This window comes from Lutra lutra, chromosome 4, assembly GCF_902655055.1.
Source record: "Lutra lutra chromosome 4, mLutLut1.2, whole genome shotgun sequence".
Taxonomy (NCBI): domain Eukaryota; kingdom Metazoa; phylum Chordata; class Mammalia; order Carnivora; family Mustelidae; genus Lutra; species Lutra lutra.
Window position 1 is genome coordinate 56,733,250 of NC_062281.1, and position 23,174 is coordinate 56,756,423.

At 35.0% G+C, this 23,174-nt stretch overlaps 1 long non-coding RNA gene across 1 annotated transcript in view; it reads left to right on the plus strand.

Moving 5' to 3' along the window:
- The window catches only part of LOC125098717 (uncharacterized), a 139,290-nt gene that overhangs the window by 58,637 nt on the left and 57,479 nt on the right, over positions 1–23,174 (plus strand). Inside the window, exons 3-4 of the long non-coding RNA XR_007126927.1 lie at positions 19,259–19,365; positions 21,081–21,240. This is a non-coding gene — a long non-coding RNA (uncharacterized LOC125098717). The remainder of the gene's footprint in view (positions 1–19,258; positions 19,366–21,080; positions 21,241–23,174) is intronic.

A 23,174-nucleotide genomic window follows, 5' to 3' on the forward strand; every position in this document is an offset into this window, starting at 1 on the left:
ACACCACTAAAATGATAGGGAATACAAAGGAAATTCAGTCCATGCCCAATTGAACAAAAATACCTCTTCAAAGTGATACTAGAGAAATCCTTCTTAACTTTAATGGCTTATGTTTCAAATATACATGCACAAAATAGACTGATCAACACCAGCCTGAATATACTTCAAGATGAATAGGAATTAATATAGGTATATATACACATACAAAAGACTAGCAGTACACTGAAAAAAAAAAAAAAACCCACTCTGGCATGATTTCTTTGTAATAATACTTAATGTTGACATATTTCATATAGAAAATATGCTTTAATTTTTGTTTTACATATGCTGAGCTATTATAAAAACAATAAAATAATAATCTTTAATATTTGAATCATATAACTGATAGATTCAAATGAAAATTTATTTAAATGCTATTGAAAATCAGGAAACCAATGAGCATGACAATGACATAAATAAAAAGTGCAAGAGACATTTGCCACTCTAAGAGCCATTCCACTTAGAAATGTGAAAAATTCTATTAATCAACCCTTCAGTAAAAGATTAAATAGAAAGAGATTAGAAAATTTCTGAAAAAATTCATAAAAATACAACATTTCAGAATCTTTAATTAAAAATAGATTTATTATAAAATAAGTCATGGTGGTGAAAAGTACAGCATAGGGAATATAGTCAATAATGATATAGTAATTTTGTGTCATGATCGATGGTAACTATACTCATTATGGTGAGATTATTGTAATGTATATAATTGTCATATCACTATGTCATACACTCATACACTTGAAACTAGTATACATCAACTATACTTCAATTAAAAATTAAAAAAAAAATCTAAGTAGATTTGAAATAGTGATCTGAGAAAAATCTATAGCCCCAAATATCCACATCAATAAAAAATGAAAAAGTGAAAATAAATGACTTAAATTCCTGTGATGGTTAATTTTATGTGTCAACTTGACTATTCAATGCTGTGCTCTAATATTTGGTCAAACATAATTCTGGGTGTCTGTGAGGGAATTGTTTTGGATGAGATTTGCATTTGAATCGATAGACTGAGTAAAGCATATTGTGCTCTCTAATTTGACTGGCCCTCAACCAATCAGCTGACAGCATGAATAGAAGAAAATGGTGACTTTCCTTCAGGTTAGAAAAAACTGCTGAATTGTTGATCTGGAATGTCTTTTGGTTGGTCTTTTCATGCCTTTAGACTTGAAGTAATTGGTTCTTCCTGGGTCTGGAATCTGCTTGCTTTTTGACTAGAACTTACATCATTGGATCTCCTGGTTCTCCAGTTTGCTAACTACAGTTTTGGGATTTCTCAGCCTCCATAGTCATTCAAGCCAATTCCTTATAAAACATTTCTTTGTTTATGAGAAATTGTTCTGTTGGTTGATTGGTTGATTCTGTTTCTCTGGGCAATACTGACTAAAAAACAGCTAGTGATGGGGCGCCTGGGTGGCTCAGTGGGTTAAGCCGCTGCCTTCGGCTCAGGTCACGATCTCAGAGTCCTGGGATTGAGCCCCACATCGGGCTCCTTGCTCAGTGGGGAGCCTGCTTCTCTCTCTGCCTCTGCCTGCCTCTCTGCCTGCTTGTGCTCTCTCTCTCTCGATCAAATAAATAAATAAATAAAATCTTTAAAAAAAAAAACAGCTAGTGAATGAGCATCAGAATGCATAAAAATGGAGTAAAAGAAGGTAATTGTAAAAAGCAGAAATAAGGTAGAAAACAGAAAAAAAGTAGAATTCTATTTCTCTGAAGATACTCTATAAAAGAGAAAAATAATTAATTTTTTAAAAGGAAGAAAGCTAATAAATAAAATAAGTAGGAAATTACCATTGAAGAAATTGAAAAGTGATAAAAGACAACTTGCACATACATATGTGAAATAAATTTGAAGCATACATTAAATGGTCGATTTATTAGGAATAAAAGAATTTACCAAAATTTACCCCAATATTAATAAGAACCTTAAGTTTGTCAATTCCCATAGATGTAGTGAAAGTTCTGAAAGAGAACTTATCATGTCCATATTATTTAATTGGGACGTTCTATTAAACCATTAGAGGTCACATAACTCTATTGCTATATAAATTCTTTTCAGGGGTATCTGCGTGGCTCAGTCAGTTAAGTGTCTGCCTTTGGCTCAGGTTGTGATCCCAGGGTCCTGGATCGAGGCCCATGCTGGGCTTTCTGCTTAGTGGGGAGCCTGTTTCTCCCTCTCCCTCTGCCTGCCACTCCCCTTGCTTGTGCTTTCCCACTCTTTCCATCAAATAAATAAATTAAATCTTTAAAAATAAATAAATAAGTATTCTTTCCAAATACAGAAAATGGTCAATTTCCAAATAATTTTTTAGAGCAAGTTTACCATTGGTACCTAAACTTGAGATTTCACCAAAGGAATATTACATGTGAGTCTCTCTTATGAATATCAGTGAAAAAAAATCTTTGAGGAACTAATAGGTGACTTTAACAGCACATAATGAAAACAATAGACTGCATTCAGGTGGATTTTACAACAGGCATGCAAGAATAAGGCAATATTTGGAAATCTATTAATTTAATTTTATTAGTAAGTCTAAAGAGAAAGATCACTATGATTTTTTCCATAGATACTGAGCAAAACTGACAATATTTGTTAGTCATTTCTAATAGAAACTCTCAAACTTTGAAAAAACAAGGGTAAGGTCTTCCTGTATTAGATGGAATTTCTGCCCTCACCACTGTCATTTTCTGGGTTTACCTTATATGACAAAAGAGACGTGCTTTTGTAATTATGGTTACTTATTACCTGAGCTTAAATTAGGGAAATTATCTTGGATTATCCAAGTGGGACCAATGTAATGACATGAGCACTTACAAGCAAAAGAGAATAGTAGCAGAAGGCAGGGAGCTAGGCCACAATAGGCAGTAAAACAGTGTTAAAACCTGAGAAGGATTTGGTCCATCATTACCGGCTTGAAGTTTTGACTGTGTTCTCGTGTAGATGTATCTCAATCCTAAAGCCAGTATGTTAATTAGTGGCTAATCAGTGGGTAAGCCCTTGGAGACCTCCCACAAAGTCTAGGAAAATAGGAAAAGATTCCCGTTATCTTAAGTACTACTTAACATTATATCGACAGTATTAGCCAATGCAATTAGATGAGATAAAACTATTAAAAGCACAAAAATAAGCCAAACTAAAGCTTTCTTTATTTGCAGATGCTATGATATTTTAACTGGAAAAAAATAAAACCTAGAGAATCAGTGACAATGCTTATCTTAAAATAATTCAACAATATGTCAAAGTATAAAATTCAGTTACAAGTTGCTAGCATTGGGATGCCTGGGTGGCTCAGTTGGTTAGGAATCTGACTCTTGGTTTTAAAGATTTATTTATTTGAGAGAGACAGAGAGGAAGAGAGAGTATGAGAGGGGAGAGGTCAGAGGGAGAAGCACACTCCCTGCCAAGCAGGGAGCTCAACGTGGGACTCGATCCCGGGACTCCAGGATCATGGCCTGAGCCAGAGGCAGCCGTTTAACCAACTGAGCCACCCAGGTGCCCTTGACTCTTGGTTTTTGACTCAGGTCATAAAATCTTATGGGTTGTGGGATTGAGCCAAGAGCTCTGCATGTGGCTCTTCAGGCAACAGGGAGTCAGCTTGAGGTTCTCCCCCTCTCTTTCTGCTCTTCTCTCCAGTCACACTCTTTCTTGCTCTCTCTCTCAAATAAATATAAATAAATAGCACTTATAAACATAATTAATCACCATTTGGAAGTTATAAAGGATGAAAAAACCCAATTTTCATTAACAGAAATATAAAATATATATGCATAAACTTAATGAGAAATATTTAAAACCTATAAAAAGAAGCATAACACACTTTTGAAATTCAAGACACAAAAATAGATTTGAAGAAATGGAAAGACATTTCTTATTTCATAATAAAAATATCTCAACATGAAAATATAAGTGTGTCTTAAATTAACATATTAATTTAATTAATAAGATCATAATAATATCATGACTTAGATTATTTGATTCTAAAGTTTATATGGAATAATTTCCAAAATGCAAACATAACTTGGAAAACTTTGAAAAATAAACTATTAAAAGAGGCTGATTTTATCAGATAACAAAATATAATACTATGCCTCTAAAATCAAAACGGTATGATACTGGCACATTAATAGTAAGGTCAATGAAACAAAATAAAAAGTCCAGAAAAGGACTCAATTACCCATAGAAGTCTAGGGCATGATAAAGGTACTATATTGAATCATAAGGACAAAGATGCTTTTTTAAACAAATGTTTTTGGTGAGTCAGTACAGCTTTTGGAAAAGGAAATAGTTTATCCATTGCTCACATCATAACTAGGAATAAACTTCAAGAGCATCATAAATTTAAATGTTAAAAAGTTAATTCCTCCATAAACTGAATATAAAGAAAAACTTTCTATGACTAAACTGTAATAAGATTGACTTATTGGACTGCATAAATATTAAAAAAAATCCTTCTCTTTCTTTTTTTTTCTTAAAGAATATTCACAATGAATTGGAGAATTAAAAACAAAAACTGATCAAATTAATCTATAAACACAGTATTTTACTATATAGCTTCAGTCTTGAGTGGGATTTATAACAATAGAAATACAAATGAATCCTGGCCTTCTAAAAATAGGTTATTTTGTGGTTGTATGGGAAAAGGTATTTTGAAACTATTTTAGATTATAGATTAAACAAATGAAAACTTATGTTCATGTTCTTGAGAAGCAGGGTTCTCACTGTGGAAGAAGAAACACATATGGTATGGGTGAAAATGGGCTGGTGTCAGACATATTGTTGTGTGGACATGATTTCTAATGTATGCATATTTGTGTATATATATGTGTCTACCCATGTATACACATATGTACACACACATATGTACATATATACTGTGCACATGTTTGTATGGATATGTACAGATATATGCATATATTTCCTAGCTCTGCTCTTGAAAGTGACTAGAAGCACAAATACCCGGTAGTAAAAAGCATATCTAGTGCATGTAGGGCCCAGATCATGGTGTTTGATATCATTTTCCATTAAAGTAATCCTCAGAAAGTAATTGATTTCAAAGTTAGAGTAATTAACTGATGAAGCATAAATTGCGGAAAATAAAATAGAATACTAATAACGAATAGATATAGTTAAATAAATACATAAATAGGAAAAAGGAAGAGTTCTTGCCTTACAGTAAATTGCCAAGTGACATGATTTATGGAGAAAGTACTGTAGTTGGCAAAATTATCAATTTTGCAACAATCATAGTAGAGATTATCACAAGCAATAATCAACAATTCATGCTAAATGTTGTGGGATATTGAGATAAGGGACAGATTATATGTGTCTTAGGGTGTCTTCCTATATTGGTTACTCACTGTAAAGGGAAAGTAAATAACTATCCTTTGGAGAAACTGGACAACACTTCACTGTAAAGGGAAAGTAAATAACTATACATTGCAGAAACTGGACAACACTTTGACCAAGTGCCCAAATAAATTTCACTAATGAAGAGCAGATATACACATTGCGTGCTGTCAAACATGGAACCCAGCAAAGAATATAATATTAATTATGAAGCATTCTAGTCAGGAATACATAATCTGATTCCAATCATCAGGATACATCAGATAAACTCAAAATAAGCACAATTCTGCTAAGTATAAATGAACAATTTTCTTACAAAAATATCAATGCCATAAAACATAAAGAAAGGCTTTGAAAATGTTCAAAATAAAGGAGACAAAAAGAATGTAAAAACTAAATTCAATAGGTATTATATTGAAACCTTGTGTATATAGTATGGAAGGAAAGAAATATTATAAATAAATCTTTGGGTCAATTCATGAAATTAGGATAACATATAAAATTATTGTGCCAGTATTGTTTACTGAAGGTGATAGATCTACTATGTACTACTATACTTGTTAAAAAAAAAAAAAAAGCTTCATTCTGGGGCACCTGGGTGGCTCAGTGGGTTAAGCCTCTACCTTTGGTTAGGTCATGATCTCGGGGTTCTGGGATTGAGCCCCTCATTGGGCTCTCTGCTCAGTGGGGAGCCTGCTTCCCCCTCTCTCTGCCTGGCTCTTTGTTACTTGTGATCTCTCTCTGTCAAATAAAAAGATGAAGTCTTTAAAAAAGTTCTTATTCTAAAGAAATATAAATTGAAGTGTTTAGAAGTAAGGGGTCATTATATAAGCAACTTACTTCAGATGGTTCTGAAAAAATATGATGCATATAATAATATATTATTATAAGTATATAATATATAAATATACATTCACTATACACACACATACATAGAAACACATCCATAATGTGTACTTATATATACACACAGACACACACATATGCACATAGTATTTTGGTGGGGGGTTATGCCTCATATATTTTAAATGCTTAAATCTTATCCATGAGGCCAAAACACCTGCAGCCTAGAGGGAAGGAGGGAGGACGGAGGAAGGAAAGACAGAGTAAGCATAACATGAAGAAGAATGACACTTAGTCTGCGTAGTCTGAGAAAGATGATGCACAAGGAAAGTGCACACACTCTAACCCCTTGGAAGGAAGTAGGGATGGCATTTCTTTGTCATGTATATGGCTGTGCAAATCTGGAGTATCTGAGATGCAAAATGGTATCTCAAGGGTGCTTCTCTGAGAGTTTTCTCTGTAGTCTAAGAAATGTTGCTGAATTCTTGGGCTGTCGGGAGTTCAGAAATATCTTCCTGAGACATTCCAGTTTTTCCTTCATGTTGCAATTACATATATAACATATATAACATACATATATGTTAAGGAGCCCAACAGACTAAGATGTCTACTATGTAGCATAGACTAAAGTATCCAGCTGTGAAATGGGTCATCTAGAGGATGTGGCTGGTACTTCAGAGCGGATGATTGGAAAGCTGGCCTCAGGTGAATTTGTGTATCAAAACATTTACATGTGGTGATCCTAGAGTAGCTGAACTTCTTACATTGAGCTCAGGGTTTCCAGAGAGAGTGTTCCAAGGGTCAGGCAGTGGAAACTACCTGTCTCTTAAGACCTGTGCATGAAAATGGCACAGTACCACTTCTGTTCCATTCTTTTAGTCAAACTAGTTATACAAACCAGCCCAGATTCAAGGAAAGGAAACTCCATATCTCAATAGAAGTGAAGAATTTGTGCTCATCTTTCATCAACTATACATGTTTGTTTACTGAATATTAGAAATTCTATATCCCTGGTCTCTCAAATTTATTTACTCCACTTATCATTACCACTTCATTCTTATTTAGACTTTTATGACATATCAGTTAAGTCATTGTATTCAGAATGATCTTGCTGCATCTATCCAATAGTTGCTCATTACTAATAGAGAAATATCCTAATTTTTAGCAAATCATACCACTCCTTCTATGATCTTGCTTCTGCTTCACTCCTTAGTTACATAGTTTTGCTTTCTCTTGACTTGCCATCTACCCTAAACATTTACTTAACCTATAGACCAGGAAAAAAAAAAAAAAGATTATTTAGAATTTTAGGAGGACAATAATTTTCTTTAACTTCTTACTTATATTCACCTTCTAAAATTTTGTTCTAGTTTGACTCTTGTGTGAAGCCTTTACTAAAAACTCCCAGTTTTAAGGCAAGTATGATTACTCCTTTGTTTGTACCTTGTTGTTCATTGTAAATATTTCTAGCATCATAATGTCTTTGCATTTATCCTTATATAAGTATAATAATCTTTATGATCATTGAAAGGGTTTGCTATGTTACTATGTTTTAGTCATATTTACAATCTTGCCGCAGTAGAGGTTCCTTTGTTGATGCCTAAGAATTATTAATTAAATAAATATGTAAAGAATAATGACCAAATATTTCCCCCCTTTAAGCTGAGTCAAGCAGATTTTCAGGAAGCAAACATAAGTGAAGGAGAAAAAGGGATAAATAATAATACACACACAAAAGAGAATGAAAATTTCAAGATAAAGTATAAGATTTGGGCTAAAATATTGATTTCAGGATGTGAGAATGAATAGTATCTTAAATGTCTTAGTGAATGATTTTCTCTGGCAAGAACTAATTTTAATGAATCACCTTTTGCTCTACTTGAGTTACTAACGTAATTCCAGTTATGCAGATACAGATGAATGTGTCTTTGTATTCTTTGTAAACAATAAAATGACCCAAGTGAATCTAACTGCTCATTACATTTTGGTAGCACATGTCAAGCACTTTCATTCTAAGAAGTTTAGGTAAAAGGTGAAATAAATTGTGCAGTATATCTCTGGAATGAACAAAAAGTGTAACACAGCTTCAAGGATGACTGGAACCAAGAACCTGAAAATGACCAGGTTCTTTTCTTTCTTCTAAATCTTTGCAGGTTGTCCCATTTTCTCTGGCCACCTTCTCTGTCAGGTAGGAAATAAGACCACCACAAGATCCCAGGTTTCACCCGATTATATCATCACCTAAGAGATAATAGAGTTTCTTTTTTTTTCTTTCTCACCAATGCTAAATTCAAAGATCCTTGAAACCTTTAAACAGATACAACTTAAGACACATGAGCATTGCAAGATTAATCAATAGTATTGCATGGAGCACTGGGTGTGGTCCATAAACAATGAATCTTGGAGTACTGAAAAAATTAAAAAATTAAATTAAATTAAAAAAATAGTAATTTGGGGGTGTGAATAAGGATTAAGTGTGCTGTTTTGTCCAGCTTAGTTCAGGTGGTGACTTTGAACCAATTAATAATGGAAAGAAAAGCAAAGCTCTATAGAAAGATGATAGTTATCATTGGAATTATGTAGCTGAAATAGGGGAAGAAAAATTTTCCACAAAAATGAATGCTATTACTGAAAGACAATCAGTGGTACACACCATGTATTTTGCATCTGCTAGGAAATTACTTTGGCTGTTAACAATAAAGACGTAAAATAACAATAACTTCAAAAACTAGGATTTCCTGCCTCTCCTTTATTACAAAATTATATCCCAGCATCACATTGTCATTTTGCAGTGACCTCATGGACTTAGGCTTCTTTTTCTTTCTTCTCTGTCATCTTTATTCTGTGGTTTGCATATGCAAGCTCTCTGGGCTCACAAGATGATTGCTGGAGCTCCAATAGCTATGTATTCAATCCATATAGGATGAAAGGAGAAATCACCAAGCATAAGAAGGAATTTTCTATGAGAGACACATTTAAGAGCTTACAGAAGTCTAATCCAATTCTAGATTTTTTTTTTTTTTTTTTTTTTTTTTTTTTTTTTTTTTTTTTTTTTTTGCTGGGCCAATTGCCATCTCCTGAAAATTTCAGAAATCTGTAATAAAAGGAACAACAGAAGAGTAGATATTGGGTGAGCAACTAGCAGTATCTGCCCCATCTCAATCTCTCTGACAAGAGTCAGCATAGGCCTTAAATCATAAATATCTCAAGAAGTAAGAAATGCATTACAAGTAAAATTTAAATTTGTTTGAAATAAGCCACATATTAAGCTATAAATCCAGTATTTTTATTATTCTAAAATATGTCATAGTCTGAGCTTCTCCCAAGCCCATACTTCTTCTGCTTCTTAGATTAAGTAAATAAAATCAACATTTTCTACTATTGGCAAATTGTCAGTAGACCATGATCATGAACATGTGTATGTGTGCAAGCAAAGCAAAACATCAAGAAAGCTATAGATAAACTTGATTTTTTAATATTATTCATTCAACGCCTTTTATGAAGATGGATACAAACCACCCTGCAATTTCTATATTTTTCTCTTCCAATTACGAAAAAAAGCTTACATGAAACATTGACTGTATTTTATGCCAACAAGTATGTTTTTGTTTTAGCTATGACTTTTGTGTCCTTTCAGAGACACAAAATTTCTGTTTATAAACCTTTCCAAATGTCTTGCAAATACCAACTTGGAAATGAAATTTGAAGATACCAATAAGAAAGAGATTTTGTATATGTCATATTCTTTGAGACCAAATGGTTAAAAATAAATATTTTTATCCAAAGGAGTTCCGTTTTTAAGGTATTTTCTTGTTGGTAATGTCATTGCCTTTAAATCTTTTTAAAATAATGGGATCAGCTATTTCAGGAATTTTCATTTCTGAAGAATGTTCCAAGATCTTTTGAGATGTCTAACCCCCAGAAGACTCATCATTCTGGCTATTTAGTCACTCAAACTACAGTGATTAATTTGTCAAATACCTAGACAGAATGAAGTGATGTGGAGGTCTTCATGTTGTAGGCTATAATCGTATATTTTGCAAACAACCACAGCTCATAAAAGTACATTTCCTGGCAGAAATGTTGTGACTTAGAGCCAATGCATTCTACTACAGGGAATGGGGAGGGATCCCTATGGCTATCCTTTGATGAGTAAATTGGTACCAATTCCAGGAAAACAATCGGCATGCATGCTTACAAAAAAGAGTGAAAAAATCACTTGCCAGACTTTCACATAACCAAAGGAACTTACTTAGGTTTAGAATTTTTCCCCAGTGGATTAACAGAATGGTCTTCAGATTAAACTCTAGCAAAAAAGAATAAGGGAGACCTGTGTGAAACCTTATTAAACAATATTAATGTATTTCTGGGGATGGTGTGTGGGGTGTGTGTGTGTGTGTGTGTGTGTGTGTGAGAGAGAGAGAGAGAGAGAGAGAGACAAGAGTTTTGAACACCAATCGTGATGACTTGTTGAAATAGAAGCAGCACCAGATATGATTCTCAACTAGAGTTATGGGTGAAGACATGAGCAGTGTAGCAAAAATATATTGGGTAAGATAAGTAAGAAAACTCTGCCTTTCCCACTGAATGCAGCTATAAAACCTGGGAAAAATGCTTGGAAAAACTATTTGAGAACTCTGAAAAGCAAATAATAGACAGTAGATTGGAGGAGAGTAAAATTCAAAATCCTATCACACTGTTGGTGGATTTAACTATTTCTTTCCTTCCCATATTCTGAGGACTAGATTGAACATGACTGGAAACCCAGAAATGAGAATTGATGCTGAGGGAGAAAGCTCCAACACTCCTATAGTTCTGATGTGAGGATTTGGAAGGGGGGTCTCCTAACATTCAAAAAGAGTATGGGAAGTCCATCATTATTTTTCTTTTACATTTTCTCTTCTTTTTGCCTCAGCCACCAAACATTCCCATGGTGTTGGTATCATGGGGAACTGTAAGAGCCTTTAACTGTGAAAGAGAGAAAATTTTCTCCTCATTGAAAGAGCTGTGATGCTAAAAGTGTGGTGCATAGCCATGTTTTGTTTTTTGGTCTGCCTCCACCCCACCCCCTGCCACTTGCTGCTTATCCCATAGTTGTGGGAAGGACACAACAGTGCAAGGTTAAAAAAAAAAAAATCCCATCTTTCTGCCCAGAGAAAAGAGGAACCAAAAGAGGAGCCCAGGGTAGCAGAAAATATCAGGGAGATTGTGGAGAGCGAGTAGTTTGGGAAAGTGACCCCCTTGATTTGTTTATGAGCTCTTGTACTTACTCCTGTTTTGTGTATTCATGGACCTGATCCTAAACAACACATCATAGATGTTGAGAACTGAACTTAAAAAAGACCACTGCCTAGGTCACAGACTATATACTTGGTACTACATACGTGAGACTGATCTGAAAAACATTGTGGACACAGACTTCATCCTACAGAAAGTAGTTGAAACTGTGGTCTGAACCTAACTGGGCCAATTGCCTGCTAAAACAAATATATCAACATTATCCATAGAATTTAGAGAAGATCCAATGTCTCATAGCATAATATTCAAAATATCTAGGGATTTAGTGCAATTTACTCAGCAAAATATGAACAATGAAAACCTCATCTCACTTGAGAAAAGACATTCAACAGAGGCCAAAACTTAGATGACAAAGATATTGAAATTATTTGGCACAGACATTAGAGCAACTATTATAAAAATATCCTAATGAGTACAGGGAACCTCATGGAATGAATGGAAAGGTAGAAATACCATCAAAGAAATATTTGAATTGAACTATATGGTAACCAGAATAAAAATCCCTGGTTGGGCTCAATAGCTGAATGGAAATGTCCAAAGAAAGAGTCAGTGAACTGAAAGTGTATTTAGAAATTATCTAATCTGAAAAAAAAAGAGGAAAGAAATATTAAAAATCAGAAGGGCCTCAGAGACCTTTAAGACAGTACCAAAAGTTCTAAGAACATGTTATCACAATTTCAGAAAGAAAGAATTATGTAGTGAATTAAAAAAAAAAAAAAGCTGGGAACTTCCAAAACTTAGTTAAAGGTATAAATCAACAGATTCAAGAAGTTCAGTGAGTCCAAAAAAGATAAACACCCATGCCCTGGTATTAACCAGGCATGGGTAAATTGCTGAAAATTGAAGACAAGAAAAATATTTGAAAGCAGCCAGAGAAAAACGGCACATTATTTATAAGGAAAAATGATAAGAAAGGCTGTGGTTTCTCATTGGAAACTATGGAAGCCAGGAGTAAATGGACTAACATTTGTAAAGTGCTGAAAGATAACTATCAACCTAGAATTCTATATCTGGAGGCAATATCTTTCAGGAATTAAAAAGCAAAATAAAGATGTTCCCAAATGAAGAAAATCTTGGAGAATTTGTTGTTAGAAGCTTTCAAATCATTGTGAAAGTAAATTTTACAAATAGGAAGGAAAGCAACCAAAGTAAGTTTGGAACATCAGAAATGAAAAGAGCAACTGAAATGGTAAACATACAGATTAATATAATGGACTATTCTTTCCTTCTATGGTCTTTATTATATGTGTTATGGCTGAGAGCAAAACCCCTAAAATTGTCATGGAATTCAAGGTACATAAATGTAATATGTAATGTAAGTAAACTGTAATTTGTAGGATAAACTGTAATTGGTAGGATCTCTATTGTGGTAAGTGTTCTATATCTCAGTTGAGTGTCAAAAAAGGATTCCCAACAGATTAAAAAGCTAAAATTATATTGTGATCCCAAGAACAACTATTAACACAAATATACGCATATAGTCAAGAAGCCATTAAGTGCACTAAAAACGTTCAAATAACCCAAAAACACGTAGGAAGGAATAATGAAGGGATGAAAAACGAAGGAAAGAGAGAGAGAGAGTAGGACTTTCAGAATGGCAGACTAAGGACCTCAAGAAATCCTTTATTTAAAATGAAATGGTAAATCAGATAAATTTATAGAAAACTCATCCGTTTAAAGCATCTAAAATGGACCAAAGTCATGTAAAAACTATGAAGTATTTCTTCAAGACGTTATACTGAATCTCGGTAAGAATAGTGGAAGCCTGTGGTGTTTTGGTCAGGGATTGCTCCTCATCTCTATAGCACAGAAGCAAGACTAAGGTCATGAGATGGTGCTGACTTCATTTGGAGAAGAATGCTGGCAATGCCATGTCCTGTGCTGTTGTCAAAACAAATAGAAATGTCAAACTTTATAGTAAAATATTGCTACCAGAAGAGAGCAATCCAGAGTGTGTCACTCTACCCTGCAGGTGTCAAAATGTCTACTTTTGGCCCCGTGGTCGCAGACAAGCCAATCAGCTTGCTAACTAGCCTTCTCGATGTCCACTTATCTGTCTATTAATGGTAAATTTTCTTTCCTGAGATGTCCTATCTCCGTTCTTTTTCTCATATTTTTTACTCAATTCCCTTTGGGATTCTTTCTGTAACTCTTGTTTTTATGTTTCCATACAGCAGATTGTTTATGATAGGATATATTTCAGGAAATGCAGTGACTGGTAAGCTACTGTACTAGGTGCTGTAGGGGAAGAACAGAGGTAAGGATAGTGACTTTTGAAAGCAGAGAGATGAGGATTTGAAATCCAGCTTCACCATTTATGAGTTATGTGACCTTTGATTTGCCTAAGCCTGATCTATCTTATCCATAAGATGGAAATAATGTCTATTTCAGAGGGTTGTGATAATTAAATACATAATGTGTGCATAGCAAATAGCACAATTCTTAATACATAAGTAGGAATTGACATCATAATGAAGTATAGAGGATGCATTTCAAGGCTCTCAAATAATGGGTATGTTAAAGTGCTTCCTTATTTACTGGTTTTCTTGAATTTCTTATGTCTTTCCCCAGTGGTAAGATTATAAACTCCTCATTTGTGATTACACTAGGCGTAAGTAATCTGCATCTTTACATATCACTTCCTCAAAGCATGTAAGGTTTAGCAGTGAACACACTCTCTATGCACCAAATGAATTCATAAAGGAAGTCGTCACATCCTACGGTAGGCCAAGTCTTTTAAATGCTGATTTGTCTGAATAACTGATTCAGATTGTGCTTGTGTGTATGTACATGTCCATACATAACCCCAAATATGTAGACATAACTGACTATAGTGCATTGAAGACAGGGAGTGTATTTAATACTCTCTCTTTTTAAACAAACTGACTTTAACCCTACTCACAAAATATGCATCCACACAGCAACTACACAACCATACGTACATAATGTGGGAATAATCTTATAATCAGAGGATAAGAAGATAATTTTTCTCACAGTACTGTTTCCCTACTTGAAGATAGCACTAGGCATGGCTCTACAGCTGTGTACAGAAAATGGAATGGAGCCCAGATACGCTCAAGTGTGGAAAGTGGTCCAGATGTCACTGCTACTGCTGGAGAGAAATACTCCAGAGGTTGTCATCTGGGCACTACCACTGCCAAAATTGTTGCCTTGGCCACAGCTGTTGGCTTTCTTGCTAGAACACGATGGAACAAGAAAACTTTTGGAAGTCTTGCCAAAATAGTGGGAGGCAGCTACAAAATGAGTACACACTGGTGTAAAAGTCACTGCTCAATTTGCTTTGTCACAAATCTGCTATAAAATGACTTTGTAGATTAATTGTAACACTATGTTTATATGTATAGACTGTAATTGTTTATAGGCTGCATTGCAGTATCGAAGCCATAATTTCAAAGCTCATAAAGACTTGACCAACTATTGGTTGGGTTTTTTAATGACCTATTTGACGTAATGCTAATCTAAGAGAGTCAAGTGTTTCTTGACCGAAACTGAACTTTGAGGTACAGATTCAAAAGTGCACTCTCTATTTCTACATGCTTCACTAAAATTAATACTTGTTTATGGATAACTTCTTATATTTATATCTCCTATAGGGCCTAACAAACTGTATTTCTTATAGTGGATGTTCAGTACATGCTGTGGAGGTGATGAGACCAACATTTAATTGAACTGAATGGAATTGAATTGAATCTATCAGCTGGCACTATGAATTAGCTTTTGGTCTTTGATTTTGCCATTCACATTGGTAAATATTTCTTATTGTCAGTCACTTATAGGATTTTTTCAATAAATATTAATATGTAAAAAAAAATTGAGGCAAAAGTGAAAAATAGTGTGGTCCAGATACCTGGGCAAATGCATTGTCATATGTATTCATGTTAGTTTATTTATATATTTTTGACTCAGTATTTAATGTGGAGCTAAATTAAGAATTATGTAATAGATATCTACTTATAGATGAAAATAATAACATTTTGTCTTAGAAAAAAATGAGAAAGAATAATATTTTTTCCATGGATATGGAGTACCCTGCTTCCTGTCATTCATTTATTTATTCAACAAACATGTCTTGAGCAATACCTTTGTAAAATAGTCTCTTAGAAGAAACAAACAAACAAACAAAATTAGAGATGAGTCTTCTGTTTAAAGGGTTCCCAGTGGTATGGAGAACCCATATATTAATGTGCATAAGTTTTAATATACATGGTAAGGATTATTAAAGAAATATGCATAGGAAATCTGTTTAGAAAAAAAGGTCAGGGAAGGATTAGTGGAAGGGTGAGATTGAGAGATTAAGTCTTAAAAGATTAAGATTGAGTCTTAAAAGGAATGTAGAAGGAATCTAGATAAAGGGTTAAGGGGAAACAGAAAGAAGAAGAGTCCAGAAAAAGGGGCAACATACATGAAGCCAGGAAAACATGAAAATGCATATCCAGATCACTAAGTTTCTTTTGGATAATGGTATTAGCATGTGTTTTCTTTCTCTGTCCTTCCTTCTTTCCTTCCTTCTTTCTTTCACTTGTTCATTCTTTTTGGTAGTCTGATGCAGAATTTTAATTCAATCTTAAATAAAAAGAGACTTTGCTCTCATCCAAACCCTCAAAAACACAAGGACACATTGTTCAGCATGAACCAAGGACAGAATTTTCTTCTTTGTCTACTGTTTCTTGTATTTTTGCTTTATCTTCCCAAAATGCAGAATGGCTTTATCATATAGTCAAGATCAAGACCACAGATGTTCACTCTATTCCATCTCTGAATCTCTGAGTTTTCCCCAGACGTTCCAGCTAGAAAAACTTTAGGTAGGGGACATTGATTGGCTCTACTTGGACCATGCCAATATCTAGTTATATCCCTGAGGCCAAGCAGAGAAGCAATATGATAGGCTCCATTTTTCTTACATAGGAAACCTTTCCTACCACAAACCAGCTGGCCATATTTACCAGGATTATATGGAATTTAGGGGAAGTTTTTCTCTAAAAAAGTGAAAAAAAAAAAAAAAAAAAAGATATCCATGAGTTGAAGAGACCAGACTCCTGCTCTGATAAATATATCAGGTCTGCATCTGATTCCGTGAAGGGGTTTAGAATTTTTCCTTTAGATCATGTGGAATTGTTGAAGGGCTTTTTCCAGAAGAGTAATTTGTTTGTTGTGTTGTTAGAACCTGTCTCAGTCATCCTCGTGGGAAATGAAGAGAGTTTCTACATTGACAGTGGCTACCTATCTATCATCTCTCTACCTGTCTGTCTATCAACTATCTATCTATATATCTGTCTGTCTATCTATCTTTCTATCTATCTAATATATTTGAGAAATAGGAAGATAATTTAACCAAACAGTGATCAGTTAAACAGAATATAGGTTTGGAAAAGTAGAGGGTGGTACAGAAAAGGAACCAGGAGTTCCCTTCATTCAGTTATTTTTATGTTAATTTTATTAACCAATTCAAGTTAATTTTATGTTAAAATGTTTCTTCTATTTAGCCCTTCTTTTGAACTCTGTTGTCACTTCATTTAATTTAATCTTCATCATTTCCCCCCCACCCCGGAATATAGCAATAGTTTATTCAGCAATCTGTGTGCTTTCATTAGCCTACCTTTCTAGTATATTTTTATTCTGTAATTCAAGGTATCTTCTTAAAAATATCTGACTTTTTTTTTAAGTTTAGATACATTAAGTGCTACTTGGAAACCTAAGGCTGGGAGAAGATCCTAGTTTTTCATAATGTCATACAGATTTATCATAAGCAAGTCTTAATCTACCCCATGAGTAACTACAACACGGTAGAAATTATACACTACAATTTCATATGAGATTGTCAGAGGCTTCTCACTTTCCCACTTTCTATGCTCTCCCAGCTGGAAGTGCAGGATTTTTTCCCCTACAATCTGTACAAATAGAGACAGGTTTAGAGTCTGAAAATTAGAGATACTAATGGAAGAATTGGAGGCAGGAAGGTGACAGAAGACTTATTATAATTCCTCCAGTAGCAGTGACAAAAACATGAGCTTTATCAGGCACAAAATTGCTGTTGCAATCTCCAGAAGTTTTCTTGCAGAACTTCTGCCTCATGTCTGCAGCCAGATGTGTTCATTGCCAAAAGTTTCTCGAGGTTCGTGCAACCTCATGACTCCCCAAGTGTTAGTGGCAAATCTGAGAACTATCAGCAGTTTTCTTGAGTCTTGAAGTGTCATCAGTTTTGTTTAAAAAAAAAAAAAAAAAAAAAACCAAACTGTTCTACTGTATTCAATCTTTTCCCTCTTGAAATGTCTAGATTGGTTACTGTCATCCTCACTAAACAAAAACTGAGAATTTTATTAACATAAGTGATTCCATGAAGTCAATTATAAAGATAATATTTTGGGATTTATTATCTGATGTGTTTATATTTAAAAACAGGGATGACATCACTGCCAGTGGAAAAGAAGGCTACGCTGATGCAGTGACCATACAGTTAAATTATCTGCTGCTGTTAGGTGTTGTGAAGTGCCTATTGAATATTGTCTGGTAGGCCAAGGAGCAGGTGGAAATATTATTACAGGTAATAAAAATATTACAGGTGGAAAAGAGAACTGTGGCACAGGTGAGCAGCTGCTGACCATGCTAAGGAGTTTATAGAAAGAAAACTGTGAATAAATCCAAGCCTATGATTGCTCGGTTTAAGGCATGTTTAAAGAAGTAGAGAACTTTTACGTTTGGCCCCATAAAATTTTTTGAAGTTTTCTAGGCACAGCACAAATACATTCAAGACACAGATGCAAAGTTTGATCCTGTATATTTTGAATGACAGTGCAGTTTGAGACATTGAGTGTTAAAGATCAACATCTACAGTTTTGTAATTAAGTTTTTAGTGAATTTTAATTAATCTGAATATCTTGATTCCCTCCCTTCTATATGCCAATGAACATCTCTTGCCAGGAAAACCAAGTTTCCATCCCCTGTCTAAAGAGACCTTCCTACCCTATATTAGTTATTCCAAGTCCCTTTAACACTCACCTCCTCCATCCAGTCAGACATCAAATCTATATTTTACTTCTTTATATTTATATTTTATATATTAAAATATTATATATTTATATTTTACTGCTTTAATACTCTTCTTTGCATTAATATTGAAAAACTGTTGCTTTAAATCCAAAAAAAGCCAGCCATTTCAGCAATTAAGAGACAAGAGCATAAAAAGAATACTTTTGACATTGCATATTCCTTTAATGCAGAAATTATTCTGTGATCCTCTGAATTTTCATATTGCTACATTCATTTTTCTCCCTTTTAATATTGAAGTGTAGTTGATGTACACTGTTAAGCTAGTTTCAGGTGTACAAAAATGCTACATTCTTGGTGTAAAGAAATTAACAACAATATAACAATGACTATGTTTTTTGAAGCATCCAGTAAGCCACTACAGTTTAGTGCCATTATCACATTTGAATTTCACAGTAGCACTACAAGGGAGGTAATAAAAGTACTCTCAGTTTTAATGTGTGTCTGACATTTACATGGACCAAGTCACCTAGCGAGCAAGGGGAAGATCAAGCACATGAATTCATGAGGATCTAGATACCATTCCAGTCCCTATGCCCTTAATGAGAATAAACATGGAAGAGAATGAAGTTACTTTTAGGATCTCATAAGGAAAAAAAAGAGATTTTCATATTTTTTCTTATTTAATTCTTTATATTTTTGTATTTTGTGACATGTTAGCATCACCCAAGACACAACGTCAAATCTGCAACATTGAAATATGGTCTTTGGAAGATGGGTGCCAGGATTTTGAACTTCAGCATCTTGAGATTCTGCAGAAGAGTAAGGTGCTTAATTTTCTACAGAATAAACAAGCTTCTTTGGACAGCCAACAGAAAGACTGAAATTTGCAAATTTCTCACAGGTTAGATCTAGCATACATTCTCTCTTATTATAGAAAGGCAAAGAGGATGTGACTGATACTTTTGTCTTTACAGGTCCTGCCTGTGGTATGCAGAGATTCTCTGTGGCAATGGTGCAGTTTCAGTTGTGAACTCCCATGCTTTGAAATTTTAGACTCAAATATATCTTTTGGTGCCTGGGTTAGAAATCCAAAACCCTCATTATTTCTGCATTTGTTAAACTATGTCTTTTGTTCCACTTGCAGACCAAGTAGTCAGCTTTGATAAAACTTGATCTACATTCAGAGATCTCCTCTGATCTAGGATTTCTAAATGGTTCATCCCAGGGCACCCTAGAATGTTTGAGAAGACACTTTTAACTGGTTTCCTTTTTTCCCCCCTTTTAGCTTGGCTGTTTTCATTTACATACCTGAAACTTTTGAATTTTGCATCTGTGCTGTCTATTTCTAGGACTGAAAAGGTTTTGTGGCTTTTCTATCATAAAAACTTTGCATTATATATATTTTGCAAGGTTTTCATGAATCACTGCTCTAATTTGAACAGAAATTTTTACTTAACAACATGATATATATGCGTGTGTGGTTTTATAAAGAGAATTTTCTAGTATTACAAGTATTACAAAGACTTCCATACTCTTCTCTGGATCACAGGTAATTGATTCACGTTACATTGTGGCGATCTAAATTTATCTCTGGTGTTTAGAGTAATGAAAGTAATGGCACATTTTCTGCCTTAAAGCAGAAATATGGGGTAAATTCTACCTATGTTTGTTCAAAATGTTATCAAGATTGGAAATTTAAAGGTAATGCTTCCATATCTTTTTTTCTTTGAAAATATATTGCTTGAAAGATATAGTCTGATTCCTGCAGCCAAGGGTATCTTGAAAAGACAGTTTATTCTGACGTTCTCTACATGAACAATTCATGGAACCAAAACATAACCTTAAACAAACTATAGTGTCATTTTTGTATTTTCCAGCTACTCTTTGCATCTCTACTTTTAATTTATTAGAATTCGTGAGATTAAATTAGTGATGTTAAACAGTGCCCTTTTCTCTCTTTCTCTCCCCTCCACACTATATTTACATCATTCCTCTGTAATAATCTTCATTCCATTATTCTTTTCTTATACAAGATTCATATTTATATCACGAACTAAAGATTCTCTTTCCTTTCTCCTGCTGTAGCCCTCCAATCTCATTTTTATCACTAATACCATTTTGTCTTTTGTGTCTTAGAGAGCCCAAATTAACATGAATGGTAACTAGAGTTGTTTAAGACAACTAGTGGCAAAATGAAAATTCGGAATTGATTCACTCTCCACCAGGCTGGTGAAAAGTACATCATGCCTAGTGGAAATTGGGGCATAGATAGTTTTTAACACAAGATGGTCACCCAGTTAACTAAAGATTTTCCTAATACCTGGGAAAATACCCTGTTGGAGGGAAATATTCTTAAAGTTGTGGTGGTTTCAGAAATTTGTAATATATAATGGGAACTCTACCTATAAATAGAGCAGAGTTGCTGGTTGCTGCTCATCTATATTGACTCCTTACTGAGGGATAAGGAGAAACCAAGGGCAATTAGCGAGCAGTCAAAGGCCTCTTCAGCAATTTACAAAAGTCCCTTTCACTCCCACAGCAAAAGCTGGGCAACAGACCAAAGTTCTGATACAATGGAGATCAGGCGATGTTTGAATGCTCTCCCAGGAAAGAGCTGAACACCTGTGAACCTGAAAGTAGGGATGGTAACTTCTGGAAGCATGCCTCTGAGAAAGTGGCCCTGCAGACTCCTGAATCTTGTAAGTTTATACAGATGTGCCCCACGCCTTTTTTTTTTTTTTTTTTCCCCTCAAGAACTAGGACTTGTACTGTTTTGGAAGATGCTGCAAAAGCCTCTCCTCCACAGTCTAACATGTGACATTTCAGTACCTCTCTCTGCCACCTTTGTTGACTCACAAGGTGCCAACCAAGGTTAACTTGGCTAATGATATGCAGAGTGTGATAAAAAAGAAAAGAGGTATACATTGGAGAAATTTCAAAAATTAGCTAGCAGTTACCAGGAAGAGTCAAGGAAAAAACTCTAGAACTGGACTTTAATGATACGTGCTATTTACTGTTGGAGAAGCTTCTAGAAGCATGGAAAGAGTGAAGGCCAATGCTGAACCTTTGATATGGCTCTATTCCTATAAAAAGGCAAAAGGTCCCTCGTTGATTGCAAATAATCCCTTACATCCCCAGAGGCCTACTTTCCATTCCCATAGGGACAGATACTTACTTTAAGTAGGAATTTTACTTTCCTGCCTTCAGAGTCCCAGCACACCTACACAGCATAATTATTCAGTGTCTGATCCATAGGCACAGAATGCCATACAATAGACCATCTGACCAGAAGACCCACTTTAAGTGAAGGAGGTACAGGATTGGACCCATGACTCTGGAGTCCAATGGTCGCATCACTTAGTACAGTAGAACACATCAGAGAAGTATCTGGCTTCATAGAGTAGCTGAGTAGCTTTTTTTCTTTTCTTCTTCTTTTTTTTTTTTTTTTTTTTTTTTAGATTTTTTTGTTTATTTGATGGAGAGAGACACAGCGAGAGAGGGAACACAAGTAGGAGGAGTGGGAGAGTGAGAAGAAGGCTTCCTGCTGACCAGGGAGCCCGATGTGGGGCTCGATCAGGACCCTGAGATCATGACCTGAGCCAAAGGTAGATGTTAAAGACTGAGCCCCCCAGGCATCCCACTGGTGGATTTTAAAAGCACAAATAAATCACAAACTTGGAGGCAATCTCTGAAAAGTTAGGATACTAACCATGATGTAGTTAAATTAAATCATTAATCATCATAATCATCATAAATCATTAAATCAGAGTGTATACTTTGTATGGGACATGTCCCCAGTAGTGCCAGGATGCTTGGGATGATCAACAGATATGAAGAAAAGTCATCACCGTGGTAGGGATAATCAGTCTTGATCAGCAGGAGAAATTAGGGCTGCTTTTACAAAATGCAGTCGAGGAAGAATCAGTGTGAAACCCAGATGATACACTTGAGCACCTCTTGGTCCTCGCTGTCCCCACTGTAACTGTGAACAAACATGTTTAGGAGACCTGGCTTGAGACCTAATTGACAAGAACTCAGAACCTCGGGAATGAGTGCTTGAGTCACACTGCCAAGACCTTTGAAGTCATAGTGGGAAACAAGCCTCCATGAATATTTTCATGTTTTTGCAAAGTCACAGCATTCTGAGTAAAGATTACTAAAAATCTATGTAAAAGACAATTGGATGGCAAACATGCCTTGGAAATTAGAGATTGTGCATTTTTCAAATGCCATTTGCTTGCATACAAATGTAAAAAATCTGGAGACCCCTTTCTTATCTCAATGGCCCAGAGCCATTTGATGACAATTCAGAATAGCATAGAGAGGATTATTTACACAGCAAAGTCCAAGTCTCTTATCTCTCTCCCTCTGGCCCTCTCATCCCCCACCCCCAGAGGGGTGAACCAACAAATATGTCAGCCTCCCTGTGTTAGCACCAAGTTTCATAATTTCAAAGATCCTTTCCTGTATTGCAACTTTAGCACATTCAGGTAACATCTGGCCCATCTTATCAGGTCAGGGATAATTAGAACTGTTACTGGAGATGGGCAAGGATGAGTACCAGGTGTGGCTCTGAGACCATTTGTAGAGAGAGGGGCTGTAGTTTACCTCACTAATGTCCACTATTTAAAAT